General features: G+C 35.6%; 1 non-coding gene across 1 annotated transcript; it reads right to left on the bottom strand.

Annotated features, from left to right (window-relative positions):
* Positions 1 to 9,544: 9,544 nt before the first annotated feature.
* Positions 9,545 to 9,651, bottom strand: LOC133803013 (small nucleolar RNA R71). The gene has a single exon (XR_009877749.1). It is a non-coding gene; the product is annotated as a small nucleolar RNA R71 (small nucleolar RNA).
* Positions 9,652 to 11,421: the final 1,770 nt, after the last annotated feature.

Raw genomic sequence — 11,421 nt, 5'->3', positions numbered from 1 at the left:
GAATTCTGAGCTTCTAACTCTGATGTTTTGACTGGTTTTAGCTGAGTTTCTGAACTTAGGGTCAGCTATGGTGAATTTTTATATTAGGGATGCATGTGTTTGGGTTTTGAGTATTTGGGGTGCTTGGGATGAGTGGATTATGTTCATAAGGTTATTTTTGAGTTTGGAGAAGTTTTGGTTGAGTTTGGTTTGAGGAAATCGCAGGAAGGAAAACTGAGTTGGTGTCTGTCTGTGACTAGCGCTACAGCGCTAGCATTTAGGCGCTGTAGCGCTAGGCCATGCATGCTGAGGGGATTTTGCTTCTGTTTGTAGTGCTGTAGCGCCCTCCAATGAGCGATGTAGCGCTGCCCTGCTTTCAGAAAGGGATTTTAGGGTTACTTTCAAGGGTTTTTGACCAAGGGTTTGGGGTTTGATTCCACCACCTTGTTTGGTCGAACTAGGACTTCCCGGGGGCTCGGGATTGGCCCCGAGGCTAGGTTTTGGACTTGAGGATCAATGATGACTTTGGCCTATGGTTGTGTTTACGTGAGTGCTAGGATCGTTCTCAAGGAGTCGAGTGATCAAAGCTAGTGAATTGAAAGGTAAGAAAACTGCACCCGACTATATGCTTGTGATGGGACTAAGTGCTCCCGATATTTGTATTATGTCAATGATGGTATCATGCCATGGGACATGTGGTAACGGCCTAAGAGTGTCGTACACAATATTTGCGCACAGGGCGCGGCTTGGCCACTGGTAGTCGAGGACAGCTTAATATTCACTGAGCTCGGTTTAAGCGGGCCGGAGTCAGTGGGATAACGGAGGGAGCGGCATGAGGGCGCTAGTCCTAGTTATTATTTGTGAACTGATATATGATATGAGTTGATATGCTTAGTATGTGGAATACTTGATTATACTGAATGCTTATATGGTTGAGAATATGTGATGCAATATGAGATTGATTTGTCTGTTGATTTCTTATGCTATGTTGTTGTGTTTTCTTGCTGGGCCTTGGCTAACAGGTGCTACGTGGTGCAGGTAAAGGCAAAGGCAAGCTAGACCAATCCTGAGATTGAGAGCTCCAGGGTTGAATGTACATAGCCAGCTGTTCGATCGCCATGGTCGAGTAGTGGATCAGGACAGGGATTGCCTAACTGTCTATTTTACCTTAATCTGGCTTGATATTGTATTTAAACCTTATGTCTTTTGTAAACGGTCTTTAATCTTAATGTTTTTGGGATCCTGTGTAAACAGGAAACATCTCTTTATGAAAAATGTGGCTTTTGAGACCAAAACATTTTAACCCTAGTTCCTTTATAGTTTCAATAACACATTTTTAATTAAATGACTTGATTAGCAAGTCTAGCACTTTATAAACACACAATGTAACGGTCTTGGCTATCCAGGGCATTACAATATGTGTATTATATGAACGAGTGTCTAATAATCCTATCATATTGGAGACATAAAAACTATAGTCAATTGTATTGATTTTCTTTCAAGTTAAGAATCTAACTTTCTGTTTAGGAAATTAATATATATTGAGAGAGAAAAACAATTTGTAATTAAAATCCAAACCTCAACGTAATTTTTGTGTGTTCTTTGAATTTTTTTTACTTGGTATTGATAGATGGTTAGGTAACCTTTATATGGGACATGATGTCAGATTTTATCTAGAATTATGTATTATCTTCTTACAAATAAATTGTGTTTGCTTGAATTGATTTGATTATATTGATAGATATCTCGCCCGGGGTGTGAATAAGGGTAGTTTTCACGTCCCCAACCTTAGGGTTTGAATAATAAAACATTATACATATGAGTTGTGATTAGCTTTTTTATATATATGCTTATGATATGCAGATGGATAAAACTTGGATCCATCTTAACAGGTTAGCAAATAAAATTATATAGTTTAAGTTTAAGTTTTTGTATTTTATTATTGAAGTATCCTTCAAAATTATAGAGCTACAAAGGAATATGAGAGAAAAGCTAGGGAGTTTGTGAAGACTGCAGTAATGAATGTCGGTTTTCCGAGTAAGATTCTTTGTCCATGCAACAAATGTTAGAATCTAAGACATCAACTTTCAGATGAAGTTGTAGAACACTTAGTTTTGTATGACATGGACAAATCATACAAAACATGGTTTCATCACGGGGAAGATCTAGTTCAAAGTAGCACGACTAAGACAAGTTCTACATATAATTTATTTCGGGTTGCTGGAGTATGTTCAAGTAATGTCAATGATGATGATTTTGATAGTTTATTAGGAGATGCTGAATCTCCATTGTATGAAGGTTGTTTGAAATACACCAAAATTTCATCCATCGTCGAGCTATACAATCTAAAAACAAAGCATGGATTCTCAGATGTTGGCTTTTGTGAGATGTTGGAGATGATCAAAGCAATGTTGCCGAAAGATAATCTCCTACTAACATCTATGTATGCAATTAATAAGTATCTAAAGATGTTTGATCTGAACTATAAACATATACATGCTTGTGTGAATGATTGTTGCTTGTTCACAAAAGAAAATGATAATGCCCAAGTGTGTCCCACCTGTCAATATCCAAGATGGAAGCAAAATGAACACACAAAGGAGATTCTACAGGGCAGCCTGCAAAATTGTTAAGATATTTTCCTATTACACCAAGGTTTCAAAGGATGTTCAGAAATGAAGAGACAATGTCATACTTAAAGTGGCATTCAACTAATAAAAGAATGGATGGGAAAATGAGCCACTCGGTAGATTCAGAGGCTTAGGATGCAGTTAATGAGAGATGGCTAGATTTTTCACTTGAACCGTACAACCTTCAACTAGGACTTGCTGCTGATGGGATCAACCCGTACAAAAGTATGAGTTCTACATATAGTTGTTGGCCAATAATGCTCGTTGTATACAATTTTCCACCTTCAATGTGCATGAAGAATGAATTTACATTTCTTTCTATGTTGATTCCTGGACCAAAACAACCTAGGAATGACATAGATGTTTATTTGGAGCCCTTAATAGATGAGTTACTAGAATTATGGAAAGGTGTGTACACATATGATGCTTCTACAAAGAAGTTTTTTAATTTAAAGGTCATGCTGTTATGGACCATAAATGATTTTCTAGCTTATGGAATCTTAGCTGGATGTGCGACTAAAGGGAAGTATGGTTGTCCTATATGTGGAGATAACTCAAATGTTGTTTGGTTGAAGCATAGTAAGAAGATGTCCTTTTTCAATCATATTCGATTTCTTCCACAACATCACCCATATCAAACCTTTGCAAGATTATTGTCATACAGGTCAACTAATTTGACTGGTGGTTTGTCTTGTATGACAATAATCTTACAAAGGTTCCATATCTTAAGAGAATACATTGGCAAATATTACTAAGAGAAACAATGACTCGATGAAAATAAATTGGAATGAAAAAGGGTAACCAATTGGTACTAACCCAGTACAATTTTCTTCTTTTGTGGGTGCTCTTGTGAGGGAGATAGTTCCTTATACTATTTCAGATTGGAGGAAAATTTCTATGATTGGAGGAAAATTTCTCCAATCATGAGAGACGCTCTTTGGGCATCTATTCAAGTAGCTTTTACAAGTTTTGTGGTTATATTCTTTCTTTTCTTTAATATTCAGCTCTCATCAAAAACATATAATATGTTATTCTATATCTTATTGTAGGCAAAATATGATTTACATGAAGATTGGAAAAAGAAGATGTGCTTTGAAATGATGGCAGACCTATGGAGATCTGCAAAATCTAGACTAGTCAAAGATATTATTGATGCTAAAACTGAGAATGAACGACTAGCATTAAAGCCAGATTGCATAAAAAGTGATGTAGAATGGAAGGCATTTGTTAAACAAAAAACTAGTAAAGAACATATGGTAAGATTTGAAATAAGTGATTGAATATAAGTAGGGATCAAAATATTTGTTTCCTAATGTTGGTTTCTTATTAAATAGGCTATAAGGGCCAAATTTCAAGAGAGGAGAAAGAAAAGTGTTCCACACACCTTAAGTAGAAGAGGATATGCTCGAACAATCAATGATATGGTAACAATTAATATTTTTAGTGAATATATTTTGATTCTTATTATTAGTCTTTATTTTATATTCTACATATTTTTATTGTGTAGACAAAACAAACTGAAGGGGGAAAAGTAACTAAGATTGATGTTTTTCGGAGAGCCCATACTAAGAAGAATGATGAACCAATCAACCAAACAGCATCTGAAGTTTTTGTGAGTATTTATTATTTAATTTTGGATATTTATACTTGTTCACTATTATTGTACATTAGCTGTACTATTTTATATGTAGGAAGAATTGATTGAAATTATACGCGAAGACCCAAAATCTGGAACTACAAACAATATCGATGAGGATGCATTAACAAAATTATTTGGTAATCCAAAATCTGGACGCTTAATCAAACAAGGAAGGGGGGTAACAAAGTCAAAATTAACTGTTGTTAATATGTGTACACACCTTTCCATAATTCAAATTAAAGACAAGATGACATTGTTGGAAGAAGATCAGCTAAATATGAAGATTCAAATTACAGAAATGTTGAATCTAATTAAAGGACACTTGGTAACAATTCTTTCTCGCACTTATATAACTAAAAATTTGTATTTTTAAAATGAAACTTATCTTGTTGTTTATATTTAGGGTGGTAGAGCAACAACAAGTGAGGGGCAGTCCCACAATATTCCACAATCCAACAATATTCCTTCTCCTAAGGTAAATCTTCAAATTGTGTTCTTTCTTTTTAAGGAAACAAATACAAAAATTAATATACTGTCTTCAAAATTAATTTTGCAGAGTGTTGGAGTTAAAATGGGCCATAACTTTACAGAAGCAAGGAATGCTTGCTACTTGCTCGATTGGTCAAATGCAATTATTGTTGAAGGCCGTTGGGATTCTAGTGATACAGACTTAGAGGTGCACGAAATTCCTCTTGGACAAGATTTTATGCATGTATGGGTTGATGTTGATGTTGTTGTTGTGTCTGGTGGTTATTTATTTCGGTCTTATTGAAAGTATTTTTTCTTGTAGTGATTTCTTCCTCGAAATCCAGTCAATATTAGGTTACCACCATAAAACAAACAAAAGCCACTAGTAGACTTTCGAACATTCATGTTTGATGCCTATTCGACATCCAAATATACTTCAAGATAGAGTAGAGAAGCCAACATAAAATGAATATCAAGATGAGGTGATATATCTCAGAACCCTATTACAGGCATTCTAAGGATTTATAGTTGAAAAACTGACTTAATTTGTTAATGAGAAGGCAAGGTCGGGTTTGGTCAACGTAAGGTACAGAAGAGCACCAATTGTGCTCCTATATAATTTAAGTTTTTCAAATAAAACACTATTTGTTGAGATTGATTAAATTTAACGGTTAAGTTGTTTACACAATGTGGTGCAAAACACTTAACGATTTTCACTTTAAGTTGAAGTGAAAATATGAGATTTTTTATATGCATCTATAATTGACTTTTCTAGGTCTAAAGTGATACAGTGAGGTATCTAAACATGCCCTAAAAGTTTAGGAGTATTTGGAGGTGTTTAATGTAATATCCCCTTATAAGGGAATTTTGGTAATCTAGCTTGGGTCAGGGTATTATGGTAAATTGTATGATATTATGTGTTTAATTATATGAACTACGATATGGATGAGTTATGATGTATGTTTATTTTATGTGTTCCGTCAAGCAATCCACACACATTAGTTTCCTCAAGTATTAAGGGCCAAAGTGTGATAGAAGTTGATTTATGGGGGTTAAAGTATAATTATGGGTTTTATGATAGAAAGTGTAATTATGAGAAGTTAAAACTAATAGTTTTGGATGGAAATTACAATAAGGGTCTTAAGTAATTATTAAGGAAAAGTTAGAGGATTGGGGCAGTAATGTAATTTGGTTTTATACAATTAAAATCAGATTAAATAATTAAATAATAAAGATAATAGGTTTAAATGTCGTATGAAGTTTTCAGACATTTGAGTTAGCGATATACGAAGTGAAGACAGACCAAAGAGAAATTCTCTTGTTCTTGATCTAAGTCTTGAAGCCTAAGATTTTGGATAAGATTATCAATCTGAGTTATTGAAGGGTTAGGGGATCTCATAGACGGCAAGATCTAAGTTTCTGTGGCCTGAGTTTGGTTTGTAAGTGTTCAAACCTTACTATTTAAAGTTTTTGTCAGAACTACGTTTTAAAGTTTTGAGATTTTTTTAATTTTTTCTGGAATTATGAATGTTTATTATATGTTTAGGATTTGTTATATATGAGTTTCAAGGGTTAGAAACATGCTAGGTTGATTGATTTGGTGAATTGGGGTTGAAACTTTGCGATTTAGGATTTCTTTATTCGAGGACTAGCGCGACCGCACTACTCAACTGGTTAGCCCTAGCGCTTTGTGGGCATGACTGTGCCCAAGAACTAGCGCGATCGCACCAGCTGCCCAAAAATGCATATTTTTTAGATTTTAATGCACCTATTTGATACTATTGGTACCTTTTTCGATAGGGTTTTATGCAGTAAAGTTTTAAGACCTTCTTAAGAATATTTTGATTATGAGTTATCTTTAAGAGGGACTTGGGTGTATTCTTAATATTGTTTTGGTTGGCTTGAGTTTTAAGCTTTCGATGTTATATGATATGATAGGCTCACTAAGGATACTTGAAGGGACACGTTAATGTGTGTGGAGCACTGTTGGACATGAGGTAAGAAGAGTGGACACCTGCACGCAGGGTGTAAGCTCGACGTACTTAAGTATGGTAACTTTGTATGATATATTACAAATTATGTTATAAGCTATACTATGAATTATGATAGGAATTTTGTTACGAATTATATTGTGAACTATGTTATAAATTATGTTAAGAACTATGGTATGAATCATGTTATGAATTATGTTAGGAGCTCTGTAATAAGTGATGCATGTTGTGTGTGACTGAAATATGTAAGAATATGTGATATGTTTGCGTATCATGCATACGATATGAAAATACATGCTCACGTTACGATAAATTGCATGCTCACGTTACGAAAAATGCATGCTCATGTTATAATAAATTGCATGCTTACGTTACGAAAAATGCATGCTTATGTTAATTCGTGCTCGATTGCACAACTGACCAGACCAGCACTGGTTTACGGCCGAAACGACACCGGTAGTACATGATATGGATTGAACATGGTATGCTAGTATAGGTTATTTTATGCCATGTTTACGTTACTCTATGGTTAGGTTAAGATAAATTACATTATACTATGGTTATATTACTGGCAATATGATTGATTATGGAACTTTGTAGGTATCGACTAGGAGTTGTTTATGTTTTAGGTTGTGAAGATATGAGTTAGTTTATGTTTATGTTTTACGCTTTATGTTTTGTGTCTTATATTGTTGGGCTTTGGGAATAGTGTCCTATGACTCACGGGTACTGTTGAGTCTAGTTTATGTCATGTTTAGGTGGTGTTTTAGGTAGTCTTTTATGTCATTTTTATTTCATTTAGTGCGGTTTTATGCTTTTGTTTGTTTGTTTTGCAGTTTTTGTGAAAAAAAATGAAGATTTGAATACTGAGAGGAAATTGGTTCAAAAAGAGAAGAAATATCCAAGTTTCGGTATTATTTTCATTAAAGGATGGATCTCAGCATGATTTGAAGGCATTGGTGATTTTTTAGGCTTAAAAATGCATGAGTTGAAAAATTCCTTAAGAGCCGCGGCTTGAGCACTTTGGAGTCGCGCCCAGCCCTTTAAACAGAATCTATGTTTCGGAGTAGAGACTTGGGTTGCGACATGGCTAAGGAGGGCCGCGACTTTGCAGAGCCAAATCCCAGAAATCAGAGACACGGGCTGCGACATGGTGCGAGGAGAGCCGCGGTCGAGATTTGCATATTTTTAAGAATTAGGGACACAGGCCGCGACATGGTGCATGTAGATCCGCGACCCGCCTCTCTTAAAAATGAACAAATTAGGTTTTATAGAAAAAGAGAAAAAAAAAATGAAAAAGGGGGAAAAAGACAGACAGCGAGGAAAATAGGACAGAGTTTGGTGGCAGAAAAAGCTTGGAGATTTCTCAAGTGTTTGTTATTCATTTACTTCTTTATGTTGTTCTTAATTTCAATTGTGATTAGAATGACAATTATGAACTAATTTTCTGTTTAGGGCTATTAGTTGAATCACTTGAATCCTTATTATGAACTGATGCAATTATCATTTCTTCTTCATCTTCTTTTCAATTCCTTACAATCTGTGCTTTTTAAGTGATTATTGATTGGCCATCTATAGTCATTATCTGTATGTTTTTTAATCAAAATCTGAAAAGTGCGATTTGAATTTGCTTTGGTTGTTTAGGACACAATTCTAATTTTGAACGAGAGTATCTAGATTAATTGTGTAACTATCTTTTTGAGTTGTTGTGGTTATTGCAATCTTTGTGATTAAATTTACCATAGAAATATAGGGAATTTTCACTTAGGTTGAGTTTATAATTCATAATATGATTATAAACTTCTTTTGTCAACTCGTTAATTGAAATAGGAAGAAATAAGAAGTTTAATTGGTAATCTGTATTAGGGATTAATAGGGAGGATAGTTGATGATATTAAATGCCCTAATTACTTTCTCATTGTTTAAATTCAAGGTTTTGCTATTACTCATTGTTTTATTGAATTCTTAATTATTGTTTCTGCAATTTATATTTTATTCTACTTTGTTTACAAGAATCAAAGTTTAATTGTCCAAATAGAATAAAAAGATTAATTGACTGGTAATTGGTGATTCAGTCCTTGAGGACGATACTTAGTTTTACCAAGATTATTACTAAATTGTGATACGTGCACTAGCGTAGCTATAATTTTTGCAACAAGTTTTTGGCACCGTTGCCGGGGACTGAAAACTATCAATATCAGTCTAATTAATTTTATTTCTAATTTGGTTATTTTTTTCTTGTTTCTAATTTGTTTCAGATGCATTCCTTTGTCAATTTCAAGTAGTTTTGTTATATGCGTAGCAGAAGAAGGGCAGGTAGTCTTGTTCCTGTTAATCCTGAAATTGAGAAGGCTTGCAAACAAAACAGAAGAAACAAGAGGTTGGCTCGTCAGACTGTAGAGATGGCACAAAATGATGGGAATAATGAGGTTCCTGAGGTTATTCAAAATCAGGCTCAAAATCCTGCTGCCAGAAAATTGAGAGACTATGTACTGCCCACTATAACGGGAGTACAAAATTGTATAAGACTGCCGGCTATGGAGGCCAATAATTTTGAGATTAAGCCGGCGATCTTGCAAATGGTGCAGTCCACGGTCATATTTTGTGGTTTTCCTTCTGAAGACCCTCATATGCACTTGGCGAATTTCTTGGAGTTGTGTGATACCTTCAAATACAATGGGGTCAGTGATGATGCTATAAGGTTGAGACTCTTCCCATTTTCTCTGTGGGAAAGAGCTAAGAGTTGGCTTAATTCGCTTTAGGAAAATTCTATTAATACATGGCAAGACCTTGCTCAGAAATTCTTGGCTAAGTTTTTCCCTCCCTCAAAGGCTGCTAAATTGAAGGGAGAAATTAATAACTTCTATCAGATGGATGGGGAGTCATTATATGATGCTTGGTAGCATTTCAAGGAGCTATTGAGGAAATCTCCCCACCATGGTATAGAGAAGTGGATGCTGGTTCATAATTTTTACAATGGGTTGTGTGGTACAACAAGAACAATTATTGTTGCTGCAGCTGGTGGGGCATTCATGAGTAAGAGTGCCAACGAATCATATGAGCTGCTAGAGGACATGGCCACAAATAATCATCAGTGGTCTGATGAAAGATCATCTAGGGTTAGAAAGATAGTTGGGGTTCATGAACTTGATGCAATTACTTCTTTGACAGCACAAGTGGCATCCTTGACAAAACAATTACAGCAGAACATTGTATCTGCTAATGCAATTCAGACAGCAACTAGGTGTGAAATGTGTGGTGGTTCTCATTCTTTTGATCAGTGTCCTGCTAGTAGTAATAATAACATTCATATGGACCAATAATCCATTCTCCAACACTTACAATCCTGGGTGGAGAAATCATCCCAATTTTTCTTGGAGAAACAATCAGGGCCATCAACCTCAGTTTCAACAGAATATGCCTCAACAACCAATAAATCAAGCCTCTTCATCACAACAGCCTAGGCCTCAACAACCAATGAATCAAGCTCCACCATACAGGCCTAATGAATTACAAGTTGCATTATTGACCTCACCAACACTCAAACTCAGTTCATGATAGAGACCAGATCTTCTATCAGAAATCTTGAAACAGAAGTGGGGCAGTTGGCTAATATGCTGAATAATAGACCATAGGGAAACTTGCCTAGCAACACTGAAGTTAATCCTAAGGAACAATTTCAGGCAATTACTCTGAGGAATGGTAAACAAATTGAGCTGTCTAGTGTACAACAATCAGTGGTTCAGAATGAAGGTTTGGGTGAAAAGTGTAACGCCCTAAACTCCAGGGACTGTTACGGTGTGCCTTTTAAACATTGCTAAACTCACTAATCGAGTCATTTGGTCATAATCGCGTGACTAAGTATGAATAGCGATTTAGGTATTAAAATTTTTGGTTAACAAATAACATTTAATTAGAACGTTTACTGTATACATTGGGATCCCAAAAATATAATTTAAAGGTATATTACAAGAAAATACTTACAACCAGCCAATCTAAGCTTCAAAATAGGGTTTAACCCTAGTCCTCTTTCAAACCTCAACCGTGGCGGTCGAGCAGCCGCATATGTACACATCGTCACCTAAGCTCTCCAACTCAAGGATGGTCCAGCTTTCTTTTGCCTTTACCTACACCACATAGTACCCATGAGCTGAAGCCCAGCAAGAAAACTCAATATGCTCATGATCAATAATATCATGTCAACAAATCATACAGTGCATGCCTAGCAATAACAACCTTAATTACGCATGCAAATAAGTTCACGTAATGATGGGTATCCAGGATAAGGAATCCTGCCCTCCTGAGTGGATGACTATCAAGTCAATCCTAATCAGATAAGTGATTGGTTCCGATAACCATGCTGGGCTTATAGCCCTAAATAGAAGAGTGACAGTTGTAAAAGTCACTAAGGTGGGTTCCATTCCCTTTACAGATAAGTGATCACGTCACTAGCTTAAACAGAATAAGTGATTGATAAGCAAGTCACCAATGCAAACCAATCAAGTGACCATAGAGTCACTACTATGGGTACCACTCCCTTAGCCATGTGGCAATAGGGTTACCTGGGCTTTACAAATAAGTGATCCTTTCACTTGCTTAAACAAGGTAGGTATTTGATGAAATAGTAATAGTCACCAACATAAACTTATCGAGTGACCATAGAGTCACAACCGTGAGTACCGCTCCCTTAGCCATGTGACAAAACAATCACCTA

The sequence above is a fragment of the Humulus lupulus genome, chromosome 9, assembly GCF_963169125.1.
Source record: "Humulus lupulus chromosome 9, drHumLupu1.1, whole genome shotgun sequence".
Lineage (NCBI taxonomy): Eukaryota > Viridiplantae > Streptophyta > Magnoliopsida > Rosales > Cannabaceae > Humulus > Humulus lupulus.
This window is presented reverse-complemented; position numbering and strand designations above follow the sequence as displayed.